This window comes from Brassica napus, chromosome C5 (assembly GCF_020379485.1).
Source record: "Brassica napus cultivar Da-Ae chromosome C5, Da-Ae, whole genome shotgun sequence".
NCBI classification, from domain to species: domain Eukaryota; kingdom Viridiplantae; phylum Streptophyta; class Magnoliopsida; order Brassicales; family Brassicaceae; genus Brassica; species Brassica napus.
The window spans coordinates 32,773,802-32,789,410 of record NC_063448.1 but is presented as its reverse complement, the minus strand read 5'-3'; positions in this window follow the sequence as shown (position 1 = coordinate 32,789,410).

The following is a 15,609-nucleotide window of genomic DNA, read 5'->3' as shown; positions in this document are numbered from 1 at the left end:
ACACTCGGTTCTGGTGCTTCAGCCTGAGCTTCTACTTCTCCTTGGCTTTGATCACCTTGATTGTGAGAGCCTGAAACACTCTCTTCTTCTTCTTCACTCAAGCCGGCTCCATCCTGACCATCTTCTTGAGTTTCAGATTCCCTGCCCCCCTCACGATCAAGGTGAGGTGACTGATTAGCTTCAACAGGGGCCGGAGAACTCTCATGTTGGTTCCTACTCCCCACATTTGGATCCTGGTTCATCTTGATACCTAGACCCTCCAAAATCAGTCTTAAGGCGCCTGCCTTATCTGATGTTAGATCCTTTAGCTCCTCTTGATTCCTTTCTTCATAGTATCCTCTAGCTTCTATGAACTTCACATCTCTAGAGATTAGGACTCTTCTAGTATCTGGATCATAGCACTTGTATCCCTTTTGTGTTGTTGAATAGCCAATAAACATAGCCTTAGTGCTCCTTGCATCTAGCTTGTTTCTTAACTCTCCTGGTACCAACACAAAGCATAAACATCCAAATACTCTCAAGTAATCCACTGATGGCTTGTGCTTGTTTAGAACTTCAAATGGTGCTTGATCCTTCAACACCTTTGTGGGAATCCTGTTGATCAAGTAACAAGCAGTAGCCACAGCATCACTCCAAAACCTCTTTGGAACATTTGCTTGGAACATCATTGACCTAGCAACCTCCATCAAGTGTCGGTTCTTCCTCTCAGCTACCCCATTCTGTTGTGGGGTATAAGGACAGCTTGTTTGATGCAAGATCCCATGATGCTCTAGATGACTCTTGAACGCATAGCTTGTGTACTCACCTCCATTATCTGATCTAAAAATTTTAATCTTGGCATTATAATGGTTAGTCACATGAGCTTGAAAGTTCTTAAATGCATCTATCACTCTATCTTTTGATGGGATTAAAGTTAACCAGGTGTATTTGGATTTTTCATCAATGAATGTGACAAAGTATTTATGATTGTCTCTAGATATGCAAGGTGCAGACCACACATCAGAATGAATAAGATCAAAGCACTTATCATAAACACTAGTAGAGTTTGGAAACACAGTTTTACAATGCTTGCCTAAAATGCAAGCTTCACAATCCTTATTCTCAAATAAAACACCTGGTAACATCAAGTTCAAAGCTCTACCATGAGGATGTCCTAATCTAGCATGCCACAAAGCATTTTTATTTAAACTAGAAGCAGTAGTAAACGAGCAATTGTAATTGGAAACAGGATCAAGTTCTTCAAGCAAATACAACTCTCCTTTAGTGATTCCTTTTCCAATCAAGTGGCTGCTCTCAATATCCTGAAACGTTACATCATTAGGACTGAATATAACATTGCAATTCAAATCAGTTGTGCATTTCTTAACAGATAGCAAGTTAGATGTAAATTCAGGCATGTAGAAAGCTCTAGTGTTCTTATCAAACAACTTCAAATTTCCTATTCCTCTAATAGGGATCTTGTCCCCATTTGCAATCATAACATGTCCACTAGTTGGTTCTATATCCTTAATCAGATTTGTATCACTAATCATGTGATGAGATGCACCAGAATCAACAATTAATGGCTTAGTTATACTGCTAGCATTATGACACAGGTTCAAAGGTGATCTAAATGCATTTAGTTCATGATTCATCCTAGCATTTCTAGCAAAGGTGTACTCATGTCTAGCATGTTCATTGCTTTTAACTCTATCCATCCTAGCAATATCAGCAACACAAGGAGATGTTTCTATAGTCTTAGCTATCATGGATGCACCAAAGGAGTACCCATGAGTGTTACCATTCTCCTTGAGCATTTTGATGAGAGCATCCATCTCGGATCTCCTGATGAAGTCTTGATCATTACCACGGATGTTAGGAGCTCCTGAGTATGTCACCAGTGCCTTGCCATCACCCTCACGCCCCTCTCCTTCAGCTCCACGGCTAGATGATCCGGCTCCACTTGTTCCCTCAGAAGCATGAGCTCTTGCCTCCCTTTCCTTCATGAACTTTGCCGGCTTCAGATGAGGATGTAGTATCCAGCACTGGCTCTTCTTGTGTCCATGCTTCTTGCAGTGATCACAATTGCCATTGAACTTCCTATCCTCATACTTGCCGTGTGCTGCTCTGTTGGCTTGTGGTATCTCCTCATGATCAGTTCGCGCAGCATTGGCTAGAGACAAGTCTCCTTTACCACCAAACAAGCCAATGGAGCCTTGCTCCTTTTGTATCTTAGCACACGCATCCTCCAGGTCCGAAAGCTTCTCAGCCCTCAACATATGCTGAATCAACCCACTGTAACTTGGATTCAATGTAAGCAACAACCCAAAGACCTTATCTTGCTCTCTCCTTTCATTTAGCAGCTCTGGATCAGTTGTGCTCGGCCTCAGCATCTCCAGCTCTGACCAGAGTGTCCAGAACCTCCCCAAATGCTTAGTGAACTCCATGTCCTCCTGAGTTAGATCATTCAAAGCTTTCTTCACTTCAAAGACCCGGCTGAGGTTAGAGGTGTTTCCATACACCTTCTTCAATGTTTCCCACAGCTCCTTGGCTGTCTCACAATAGCTGTAAGCGTCTAGAATGGCTGGCTCCAACGAGCTATGAAGAGCAGACATCACCATCATGTCCTCTTGTTGCCACTTCTCAGCTTCAGCTTCCGAGACACTCTCCTTGTCTCCTCCTTGAGTAATGAGCTTTGGAGCCTCACCAGATGTGATGTGCTTCCATAAACCCTTACTTCCCACAGCAGTCTTCACCATCCTAGACCATACTAGGTAGTTACTTCCCTTGAAGGTCACAGCAACCTTCATCTTGGAACCACTCTCCATCTTCAACAGTTTCACTTCAATAACTTGTAAAAGACTTGATCTTGAGACTCAGAACTACAACACCAGCTCAAACCCTTCTGTGCCTTGTCTTTACTCTTCAAAGAACCCTCAAACAGCTAGATAAGACTTCCGGAATGAAGATGTAGCTCCCGGGATGCAGCTTCTTCCAAGAACACTCACACCACTCTCACTTGATCTCCCAAAGTTTCAAGTTTGAATCTTCAAGAGAAAAACGCCAAGAACTCAGATTGAAATCAACCTGGCTCTGATACCATATCAGTTTTGAGTAATGTAAAAGATAATCTGAGTTTAGATAAGAATAGAGAAGAGACTAGAGTAGATTTAAGAGATTAAGAGACTAATGGAGAATCATTATGAAAAGTATAGAGAGATTGATTTGTTTAGAACTGTCTAATCTTTCATTAATAACATGAGTTACAATATATAGTGTGAGCATACAAGGGTTTTCGAAATCAAGAGAAGACTAAAGCATGTGAGGTCAATGTAGAAAGGATAAGCTCATTTGAACTAGCCAATTAGCTTCTCCACATGCGCGGAGCATCTAGCATCTTGGACCGAGATGCTCTTGCCTTTCCAGCTGTTCCAGCCTGTCAAGGCGCGCTCTTCCTTATCCCTCAACGGTCTGATCCATCCAGGTAAGTTCCTTCCCTTCCCATAAGTTACCCCAAGTAACTTCTTTACTCTTGTCAAGGTTTTACCCATCTCCATGTGTACGGATGGTACGGTCATGTACGAACAGTACGGACCTTACCCAAACCTTTCCAAGCTTCAACTCATCTCCTTAGTCTCAACTCCTCACTTGCTCCACATATACTTGACTCATCTCAACACTCCATACTTCTCCTTTGTCTCCATTTCGTTTCTTCAAGTTAACAAGGAAGGTTTGGGAGCTTTGGGATCAGCCAGTCCGTACAAGGCCGTACATGGCCGTACATGGCCGGACAGTCCGTACAAGATGGGATCAACCAAAGCTCAACCAAACCTTACCATAAGTTATCCGAGTTACTTAAGTAAAGAGGAGAAGTTACCTTAGCCTTTGTGGGATGGATCAGACCGTTGGAAAGGATAAGGGAGTCTTGGACAGGCTGGCACAGCTGGAAAAGCAAAAGCAAAAGGCATGAGCCAGCTAAGGAAGGCTCACACGCGCGGCTCACATCATTGGATGATTTTGAAATGGTCATTGACTCCACATGCTTATCTTATCCTCTTGTTTACGAAAACCCTAAGCTCTCTTCTTATAAATATGTAAACACTCTCATTAATAAGATCAAGCAAGTCATTTTGAATCTTTCTCTTAGTCTTTAGTCTCCATGATCTCTTCGTAGTCTCTTAATCTCATTTTAGGAAAGGACGAGCTCATTCAGCTTGTGGGAAAGCTGAAGTGTTTATGGTCTGAGTTGGATGAGTTGAGATCAAACAGATCAGATCCGGAGGGTGTTCAAGAAAGGCTGAAACAAGATGGAGTCTTTAGCCTTCTTGGGAGCCTGAAATCAACTTATGATCAGCTAATCAGATGTATACTTAGTGGAGATGAGCTATCTGATGTAGATGGTGAGTGTGTGATTGTTCAGAAAGGTGAAGATCACCATATGCGGGAGAAGAACAAGAAGCCAATGTGTATGAAGCATGGTACAAGCTGTAAGTAAGGAAGATTGAGGAGAATTTTCAGAGCTAAGAGGGCTAAGGGACTGTATCAGAAGAGGAGTAGACAGTCTGGGGGTCTAAGCAATAGCTTAGAGATGAGATGGATTAAGGAGTTTATGCAGCAAACAATTAGAGGAGAGTGCTCTTACTCAACTTACATGGGTAACTCAGTGGAAGAGAGAATGGTTGTCAGGGGGCAGGAGACCAAAGGAGCGGATGATCCAATCACAAAGAAGGAATGGGATGAGTTTGTTAAGTATGTGTATGCTCTGGCTGCAACCAAGAGGCAAGGGGTTCTATCATCAGCCTCTAAACCTATCATAATTGATTCTGGAGCAAGCCATCATATGATCAGTGATAGGAGTCTGATAAGTGAAGTCAAAGCTGCAACAGGGAGTGTCATGATAGCTAATGGTACCAGGATCCCAATAGAAGGAGTGGGAAACCTCAAGCTGTTTGAGAAGAACTCAGCTGCTTTCTACCTACCTCAGTTCACTTCAAATCTGATATCTGTGAAGAAAGCTACAGTTGATCTTGATTGTCAAGTAGTATTCAGGCCAAATGAAGTTGAGTTTCAAGACTTGAAGACTGGAAGAGTTATTGGCAGAGGAGACAGCAAGAATCAGCTATACCATCTTCAAATGGCTAAGAATTCTAAACCCTTTGATTCTGTGTGCTTGAGTAGTGCTGCTGATAGGTGTGATAGTATGATTTGGCATGCTAGATTGGGACATCCTCATGCTCGTGCAATTGAATTGATCATGCCTAATATTTCATTTAATCACTTGGAGTGTGAGGCTTGCATACTTGGCTCACATTGCTTCCATCTAAAGATAGGGTGTTAGAAGCTTTTATAAACTTCCAAGCACATGTTACTAATCAGTACAATGCTACTGTGAAGGTACTGAGATCAGACAATGGAGGTGAATACATCAGCAGTGCCTTCAAGAGTCATCTAGCCAAGCATGGGATTGTGCATCAGACTAGCTGCCCTTATACACCACAGCAGAATGGTGTAGCTGAGAGGAAGAACAGGCACTTGATGGAGGTTGCTAGATCGATGATGTTTCATGCAAATGTCCCAAAACGTTTTTGGGGAGATGCTGTGCACACTGCTTGCTATCTCATCAACAGGGTACCAACCAAGATATTGAAGAACCTGTCTCCGTTTGAAGTATTGAACAAGAGCAGGCCATACATTGATCACCTAAGAGTCTTTGGGTGTGTGTGTTATGTCATGGTTCCAGGAGAGCAGAGAAACAAACTGGATGCAAAGAGCACTAAGGCAATGTTCATTGGATATTCAGTAACTCAGAAGGGGTACAAGTGCTATGATCCTTATGCAAGGAGAGTGTTGGTATCTAGAGAAGTGAAGTTTGTTGAATCAAAAGGGTATTATGAAGAAAAGAAGTGGGAAGATCTGAAGGATTTATCTCAAGCTCCATCTGATAAGGCAACAACACTGAGAGTGCTGTTAGAGAAGCTAGGGATAGGTTTATCCCATGATCAGGAACCGGGAAGGAGAGAGCCTTCTAATCAGGCTGAAGAAGCTGAAAGAACAACCCCTCTTGATCATGAGAGGGGGAATGGATCTGAATCAGGTGAGCAGGAGCAGAACCAAGAGGATTCAGGTCATCATGATCAAGATGCGACACATGAAGTAGAGAATTTGGCTCAGCCTAATGAAGATGAGCAAGAGAATGTGGCTCAGTCTAGTGGAGATGAGCAAGGAGAGTCTACTGGTTCAGAAGAACAAGTTCAAGACGAGATTCTGGTACAAACTGAAGATCAGGTTCAACCATTAAGAAGGAGCACAAGGATAAAGAGGGATGCTTCCAACTGGGTAAACACGAGAGTGTACTACAATGCCCAGGCTGTGGAGCATCCTTCTCAAGCCGTGTGTTCCTTTGCTGAGTTTCCAGAAGAGCATTGTGCGTTCATGATTAGTCTGGATGAGAGTTATGTACCAAGGACTTATGAAGAAGCTATGTTAGACAAGGAATGGAAAGAATCAGTGGGAGCTGAAGCTGGTGCTATGATTAAGAATGATACATGGTATGAGAGTGAGCTACCAAAAGGAACGAGAGCAGTATCTAGCATATGGATCTTTACTATCAAATACTTGCCTAATGGACAGATTGATAGGAGGAAAACTAGACTGGTAGCAAGAGGGTTCACACAGACCTATGGAGAGGATTACATTGATACATTTGCACCAGTGGCCAAGCTACACACCATTCGGATTGTGTTGTCCATTGCAACAAACTTGGAGTGGGACTTGTGGCAGATGGATGTGAAGAATGCTTTCCTGCAAGGTGAGCTAGAAGATGAGGTATATATGCTTCCCCCTCCTGGTCTTGAGCATCTAGTGAAGCCAGGAAATGTTTTGAGATTGAAGAAGGCTATATATGGGCTGAAGCAGTCTCCTAGAGCTTGGTACAGAAAGCTTAGTACAACTCTCAATGGGAGAGGGTTCAAGAAGTCTGAACTAGATCATACACTCTTCACACTGGTCGGACCATCAGGGATCATAGTGGTTTTGGTGTATGTGGATGATTTGATTATCACAGGGAGTGATAAGGCTGGGATTAAAGCCACCAAAGAGTTTCTCAAGTCTGTCTTTGATATTAAAGACTTGGGAGAAATGAAGTATTTTTTGGGGATTGAGATATGCAGATCCAAGGAGGGTTTGTTTATGTCTCAAAGGAAGTACACTATGGATATGCTGAAGGAGACTGATGTGCTTGGAGGAAAGATAGCTAAGACACCTCTTGAGGAAGGGTATAAGGTCTTCCGTGAGGGGGAGGTTGAAGAGAACCAGTTGTTTGAGGATGCTAAGCTGTATAGGAGGATGGTTGGTAAGCTGATCTACTTGACTATCACCAGACCTAATATATGCTTTGCTGTGAATCAAGTGAGCCAGCATATGCAGGCTCCAAAGGTACATCACTGGAAGATGGTTGATAGGATACTGAGGTATTTGAGTGGCTCGCATGGACAAGGAGTTTGGATGGGTTGCAATGGCAGTACAAAAGTGGTGGGCTATTGTGATGCTGATTGGGCAGGAGATAGAGTGGACAGGAGATCAACTACTGGCTATTGTACATTCATTGGAGGGAACCTGGTTACTTGGAAGAGTAAGAAGCAGAAGGTCATCTCCTGTTCAAGTGCAGAGGCTGAGTATAGAGCTATGTTGAAGCTGACAAACGAGTCGGTGTGGATCAAGGGTATCTTGAAGCATCTGGAGATTGAGCAGAGTACTCCTATGACAATGCACTGTGACAATCAAGCAGCTATTCACATTGCTTCTAACTCAGTCTTTCATGAGAGGACAAAGCATATAGGAGTTGATTGCCACAAGGTGAGGCAGATGATTATCCTAGGAGTGATACTGCCTTGTTATACAAGAAGTGAAGACCAGCTTGCAGATGTGTTTACTAAGGCAGCGAGATTAAAGACAATGGAGTCCATACTATCCAGGCTTGGACTCATTGATCTTACTCCCAGGAGCTGATCCCCTCGTCATGAGATCTCCACTCTTTTTCCCTCATCAAAGTTTTATCCCATTGGGTTTTCTTTGATGATGTTTTTAATGAGGGAAGATCTCATGGCAATCCAAGCCTGACTTGTTTCACATGGTCAAGCTTGAGGGGGAGTGTTAAGTTGGAGATCAGGAAGTAAATGTTGAGAAGAGGTGATAAAGAGTGGATACATTGATAGAGGAAGAGTATTGGGGCAGTCAATAACTTTGGAGATTTACCACAGTAACTTTAGTTTTACTGTGGTAACTAAGTTAAATGCTTGGGAAGTTACCTTGGATCCCTTTGGTAAAGAGAATCACGCCCAAGAGGAGTCTGGATAAGGGAGGGAGGTGTTTGGATAAGGTCTGGTCATAGCTTGAAAGGAAAAGCACATTTACAGCCTGTCCAAGCATGTCAAGCCTCTCAGCCAAGTATTTCAAACCAGAATGGCCAGCTAGCTTTGACTACACATGCTTTGAGTCCCATTTCGAAATCCCCTTTGTATTAGTCTTATCTCTTCATATATAACTTGTATCTGAGACATTAAATAAATTAATGGAGTTTTGAGTCTCTATCTTATCCTTTATTCTCTCTAATCTCTTAATCTCTTTAATCTTACACAAATCAGTCAGATTCATTCTTAAACACACTTTAAAACACAAAAGTGTTTATGGTGGAGCTGGAAGAACAACTCCTCTTGATCATGAGAGGGGGAATGGAACTGAATCCGGTGAGCAAGAGCAAAACCAAGAGGATTCAGGTCTTCATGATCAAGATACATCACAAGAAGTTGAGAACAATGAGGTTCAGTCTAGTGGAGAAGTGGATGAGGTTCAGTCTAGTGTAGTAGAACAAGTCAGACCGGCCAGTTCAGAAGAAGAGCTAGTGGAGCCGGCTAGTGTGCAAACTGAAGATCAGGTTCAAGCTTTGAGGAGGAGCACAAGGATAAAGAGGGATCCTTCCAACTGGGTAAACACGAGAGTGTACGACAATGCCCAGGCTGTGGAGCATCCTTCTCAAGCCGTGTGTTCCTTTGCTGAGTTTCCAGAGGAGCATTATGCCTTTATGATTAGTCTGGATGAGAGTTATGTACCAAGGACTTATGAAGAAGCTATGTTAGACAAGGAATGGAAAGAATCAGTGGGAGCTAAAGCAGGTGCTATGATCAAAAATGATACATGGTATGAGAGTGAGCTGCCTAAGGGAAAGAGGGTTGTATCTAGTTGATGGATCTTCACAATCAAGTATCTTGCAAATGGACAGATTGATAGGAAGAAGACCAGATTGGTTGCAAGAGGATTTACACAGACCTATGGAGAGGATTACATTGATACCTTTGCACCAGTAGCTAAGCTACATACAGTTCGGATTGTGTTGTCCATTGCAACAAACTTGGAGTGGGATTTGTGGCAGATGGATGTGAAGAATGCTTTCTTACAAGGTGAGCTAGAAGATGAGGTATACATGCTTCCTCCTCCTGGTCTTGAGCATCTAGTAAAGCCAGGGAATGTTTTGAGATTGAAGAAGGCAATATATGGGCTGAGGTTCTCAACAAGCACAAGCCATCAGTCGAGTACTTGAGAGTATTTGGGTGTTTATGCTATGTGCTGGTACCAGGGGAGTTGAGAAACAAGTTAGAAGCAAGAAGTAGGAAGGCAATGTTCATTGGCTACTCAACAACTCAAAAAGGATACAAGTGTTATGATCCAGAAACTAGAAGAGTACTTGTATCTAGAGATGTGAAGTTCATTGAAGAAAGAGGGTACTATGAGGAGAAGAATCAAGAAGAATTGAAGGATCTCACATCAGATAAAGCTGGAGTCTTAAGGACTATCTTGGAGGGTCTAGGCATCAGGATGAACCAGGATCAGTCTGCGAATGGTCGAGGCCAAGGAGAGAGCTCAAATGAACCCATTAGAGCTACACAAACACCTCACCTTGATCATGAGGGGGGAAGTGTATCACTTTTAGGATTGAGTAGAGTAATCTGAGTAAATAAGAAAGACTAGAAGTGTTTTAGAAGAGATTTGAGTATGAAATGAGATTAGGAGTCTAGCATAGAATCATTGTGAGAATAAAGACTAAGAGAGACTCATAACTTGCTTGATTTTATTAATGAGTGAGGTTACATATTTATAAGAAGGACACAAGGGTTTACATATTTATAAGAAGCACTATTGAACCGTGTGGAGTCAAGGCAATGGATTCAAATCAACCACTAGGATGCACCACACGCTTATGGCATCTTTGGACTAAAGGTGCTTTAGCTTTCCAGCCTGTTCCAGCCTGGCACCGCGCGCCCCTTATCCTTTCAACGGTCTGATCCTCTCCACTAAGCCCTCAAGGTAACATCTACTTGTTACCGTTTCACTTGGTCGAGGTTAGGTAACTTTTGGTCGAGGCATTTGGTACGGACGGTACGGCCATGTACGGCCTTGTACGGACGTCCGTACCATGCTTGCTCAAAGTCCCCTCATTCTCTTCCTCCTCTTCTCTTCCACTTCTTATCTCTTCATGTTCATATCTTCAACTCATCTCAACACTCCCCCTCAAGCTTAGCTTTGTGAAAGTCTAAGCTTGAACAGCCATGAGATCTTCCTTATTAAAAACCTCACTAAGGAAAACCCATTGGGACAAAACCTTAATGAGGGAAAAAGAGTAAAGATCTCATGACTAAGAGGATCAGCTGCTTCTCTTCCCAAGATCAATGAGGCCCAATCTAATATGAATGGACTCCATTGTCTTTTGCCTTGCAGCCTTGGTGAATACATCAGCCAACTGATCTTCACTCCTAGTATAACATGGCAAGATGACTCCTAGGACAATCATCTGCCTCACCTTGTGGCAATCAACCTCAATGTGCTTTGTCCTCTCATGGAACACCGAGTTGGAGGCTATGTGAATGGCGGCCTGGTTGTCACAATGCATTGTCATTGGAGTGTCTTGTTTTATCTCCAAATGCTTCAAGATGCCCTTGATCCAAACTACCTCGTTTGTAAGCTTCAGCATAGCTCTATACTCAGCTTCTGCACTTGAGCATGACACCACCTTCTGTTTCTTACTCTTCCAAGTCACCAAGTTGCCTCCAATGAATGTGCAATAGCCGGTTGTTGATCTCCTGTCAGCTCTATCGCCTGCCCAATCTGCATCACAATAGCCCACCACTTCTGTGCTTCCATTGCACCCCATCCATACTCCTTGATCCGGCGAGCCATTCAGATACATTAGTAGCCTCTCCACCATACGCCAATGATGTTCCTTGGGAAGCTGCATGTGTTGACTCACCTGATTCACAGCAAAGCATATATCAAGTCTTGTGATGGTAAGATAAATCAATTTGCCAACAAGTTTTCTATAGAGTTTAGGATCATGAAATGGCTTGCTGTCTTCAATCTCCCCCTCTCTTGGTACTTTGTAGCCATCCTCCATTGGCATCCTTGCTGTCTTGCCTCCATAAGTGTGAGATTTGAGAGCTCTGGCTGTGTATGTGTATGAAAAGCCATTAAAGGCAAAGATAAGATCTTCAACTAGTTGAATAAGAGGTCTGATGAAACTAGTATGAACTTGAATCAGAAACAGAGAGACTTTGAGAGATTAAGAGATTAGAGACTAAGAAAGGGGTAGATTAAGGGAATCTGATCAAGAACACACTTTTATAATTATGAAGGAGATGGGGAAACCCCCCCATACTCTCTTAAGAGATTACAAAACGTCCAAGACACATCCTTATATAGGCTTTACATCATTGCAACTCATAAACCTATATCTGATGGCTATAATTAACTTAAGGGAATGGATGGTGTAGATGAGATGGTCTTCTTGTAATATCTGATCACTTTAATTCAAACAAGGCAAGCTGGCGCCTGATCACTGATTGGCTCTCCTTAGGCTCCTCTTCATCTTCCCAAGTTACTGTCCAGATTCATAGTCAAGGCTGCTCTTCCTTTCCAGCAACAGCCAGCCTGTTTCTTTACTAAAGTAGCCAATCACACTCCAAAGGGATCTTCTTGATACTCCTTTGATGCCTTAGGATCAGAACCTTATCCCTTCGTCCAGCACACTCTAATGCTGCCCTATTCTTGCACAGACTTAGTACAAGCTTCCCGAGATGTCAGGCTGCGCCCTATTTTCGCACCAACTTCATATCTTCTCAAATGGTCGAGTTATGCACTTTTGGGATCGACCTGGTACATACGGATCCGTACGGTCCGTACACGTCCGTACCAAATCCGTACTACCTCACCCTAACATTGCACACTCGCCCATTTGCTCCTCAACACTCTTCTAAGTCTCTCCTAGACTTTTCCCTTGCTTAGAACATCCCTCATATCACTTCTGAACACCTTTAGACTCCTCATCACTCTTGATAGGCAATCTCTAAAGATCTTGCCCTATCTTTGTACAAGATCCATCTCAACTTAACACCTTTAGCTCCTCCATTCCTTTCTTCAAGTTAACACTCCCCCTCAAGCTTGACTCTAGATGATCCTAAGTCAAGCTTGGAACCTTGAAGAACTTCCTCATTAAAAACCTCACCAAGGAAAACCCTTTGGGACAAAACCTTGATGAGGGAAAAAGAGTAAAGTCTCCAAGGCCTAGGGATTGGCCAGTGAGTCTTTGTGCCTTACCAACAATGTAAGGGACACAAAGACTCTGGATCATGGCCCTCATGTGATGCAAGATAGAACCCACTCCTCTTGCTCATCATCAACACTTCTTGTACTCTTCTTTAGACAGATCTTGGTCTCTCCCCCTTTCTCACAACCTTCTTGTTGTGATCAAGTGCTCGGACTACCAGATCTTCCTTGATAGATACAAGCTGAGTCTTGGCTGCTTCTTCTTCATGAGTCACCACCATGTTACTGAAACCTTCATGACAGGATGCTTCAGACTGTAGTACCAATCACCTCACTCTAGAGGCCGCATTGGTGATTGCTTCTTCATCCTTCATTATGCTTCATAACTGATCTGCTCCTCTTCTTGAATAACCACCAAGTACTCTCAGATCATGTAAGCTTCAACACTCCCCCTCAAGCTTGAGACTCTCACAGGAACAAGCTTGGATGGATAGCTTCATGATCTGCACCATTACTCCATTGCAACACCTTCTGAACTTGCCATCTTCATGGAGTGCTTGTGGAAGCTTCAGCTACCTCTTCAGCCACCTCACACTAGAAGCCGCACTGATAGAGTCTTCATCTTCTCACAGCCAAGAGTGCTCTGAACACTCTCTGTTGAGATGAGCTGAGTATATGGAGATGAAGAGATAAGGAGTTGAAGAGAAGAGGAGATGAAGTACTTAGGGAAGTTTGGGAGAGTATGGTACGGCAGGCCGTACAAGGCCGTACAAGGCCGTACAAGGCCGTACCATCCAAACCTCAACCAAAACTTACCATACCTTATCCAAGTGAGACGGTAACTAAGGAGGAGTGACTTGGGTAGCTTAGGGAGAGGATCAGACCGTTGAGAGGATAAGGGAACGCGGTGCCAGGCTGGAACAGGCTGGAAAGCTGAAGCACCTTTAGTCCAAGATGCCATAAGCGTGTGAGCCATCCTGACCAATCATTCAAAAGGCGCCCTTGACTCCACACGGTTGAATAGTGCTCAGTTCCCTTCTTGTAAACCCTTGTGTCTCTCTTATAAATATGTAACCTCACTCATTAATAAGATAAAGCAAGTTTTGAGACTCTCTCTTAGTCTTTAAATCTCAATGGTTCCATATTAGACTCCTAATCTCATTTCATACTCTAATCTTCACTAAATCGTTTCTAGTCTTTCCTAAACACTCAGATTACTCTAAACATTACTAAAAATCATATGGTATCAGAGCCAGGTTAGTGAGAACCTGAGTTCGTGTTAGGCTCTTTGGAGATTCAAGATTGAAGCTTTGAAGAGTTTGGTTGGTGTTCTTGTGTTCTTGGGAGGTTCCGGGTATTGTCCGAGTTCAAAGACTAGTTTTTAGTGTGTTGCTGAAGCTGTGAGGTTGAAGACCGAGGCAGTGAGTGTTCTTACAAGTCTTTTAACTCAAGATCCAGTTTGTGAAGTCTAGAGAAGTCATCGTTCATCATGGAGAGTGGTATGAACATGAACATGAAGGTAGCGGTTTGCTTCAAGGGAACCAACTACTTGGTGTGGTCTCGGATGGTGAGAACCACGGTGGGAAGCAAAGGGCTTTGGAAGCACATCACGCCAGGAGAAGCTCCAAAGCTCATCACCCAAGGAGAAACTGAAGGAGAAGCCGCAAGCAAAGCGGAAGAGAAGTGGCATCAGGAGGACATGTTGGTGATGTCAGTGCTGCATGCTTCACTTGAGCCGGCGATTCTAGATGCATACAGTTACTGTGAATCAGCTAAAGAGCTGTGGGATACTTTGAAGAAGGTGTATGGGAATACATCAAACCTGAGCCGTGTGTTTGAGGTGAAGCAGGCTATAAACAACTTGGTACAAGAGGATATGGAGTTCACCAAGCATCTAGGGAGGTTCAGAACACTCTGGTCCGAGCTGGAGATGTTGAGGCCAAGCACTACAGCTGCAGATGAGCTCAACAAAAGAAGAGAGCAAGACAAGGTCTTTGGGCTACTCCTCACCATGAATCCGGCGTACAATGGTCTTATCCAACACTTGCTTAGAGAGGACACACTACCTGATCTTGAAGAAGTGTGCGCAAGGATTCAGAAGGAACAAGGCTCTATTGGGTTGTTTGGAAAGAAAGGAGAGCTATCTCTCGTAAATCAAGCAACTCAAGAGGAGGGAGGGGAAGCTCCACAAGCACACAAGGCTGCGCATGGGAAGTATGATGAGAGGAGGTTCAATGGGAACTGTGATCACTGCAAGAAGCATGGCCACAAGAAGAGCCAATGCTGGATACTCCATCCCCATCTCAAGCCGGCAAAGTTTATGAAAGACAGAGAGGCAAGGGCTAATATCTCAGATGGAGCAAGCGCAAGTGGAGCAGGTACTAGCAAAGGGAAGGAGATAGATGGGCGTGAAGCAGGTGATGGGAGGTCTCTTGTTGCCTACACTGGAGCCCCAAGCAACCGTGGGAACTATGATCAAGAGTATCTAAGGAAATCCGACCTGGATGCTCTCATTAAGCTCTTCAAGGAGCATGGTAACAGTTTTGGATATTCCTTTGGTGCTAGGGCTATAGGGAATGATGAGAATCCAACTAGCATTGATAGGATGCATGAAAGTGTGATAGAGATAATAAACCAATCTAGAACGGACAGTTTTGCTAGGAATGATCATGCATTCAAACCATCTAGTATACTTGCTCATATTGCTAGTTCACATACCATCAAGCCTTTAGTAGTTGATTCTGGTGCATCTCATCATATGATAAGTGACACTAGTTTGATTAAAAACATTGTACCAATGAATGGAAATGTGATGATAGCTAATGGAGATAAGATACCTATTAGAGGAATAGGAAGTCTTAAACTGTTTGATAAGGAAACTAAAGCCTTTTATATGCCTGAATTTACTTCAAACTTGTTATCTGTTAAGAAATGTGCTACTGATTTGCAATGCAATGTCATATTCAGTCCTAATGATGTGAAGTTTCAGGATATTAAAAGCAGCAAGATGATTGGAAAGGGAGTTACTAAAGGAGAATT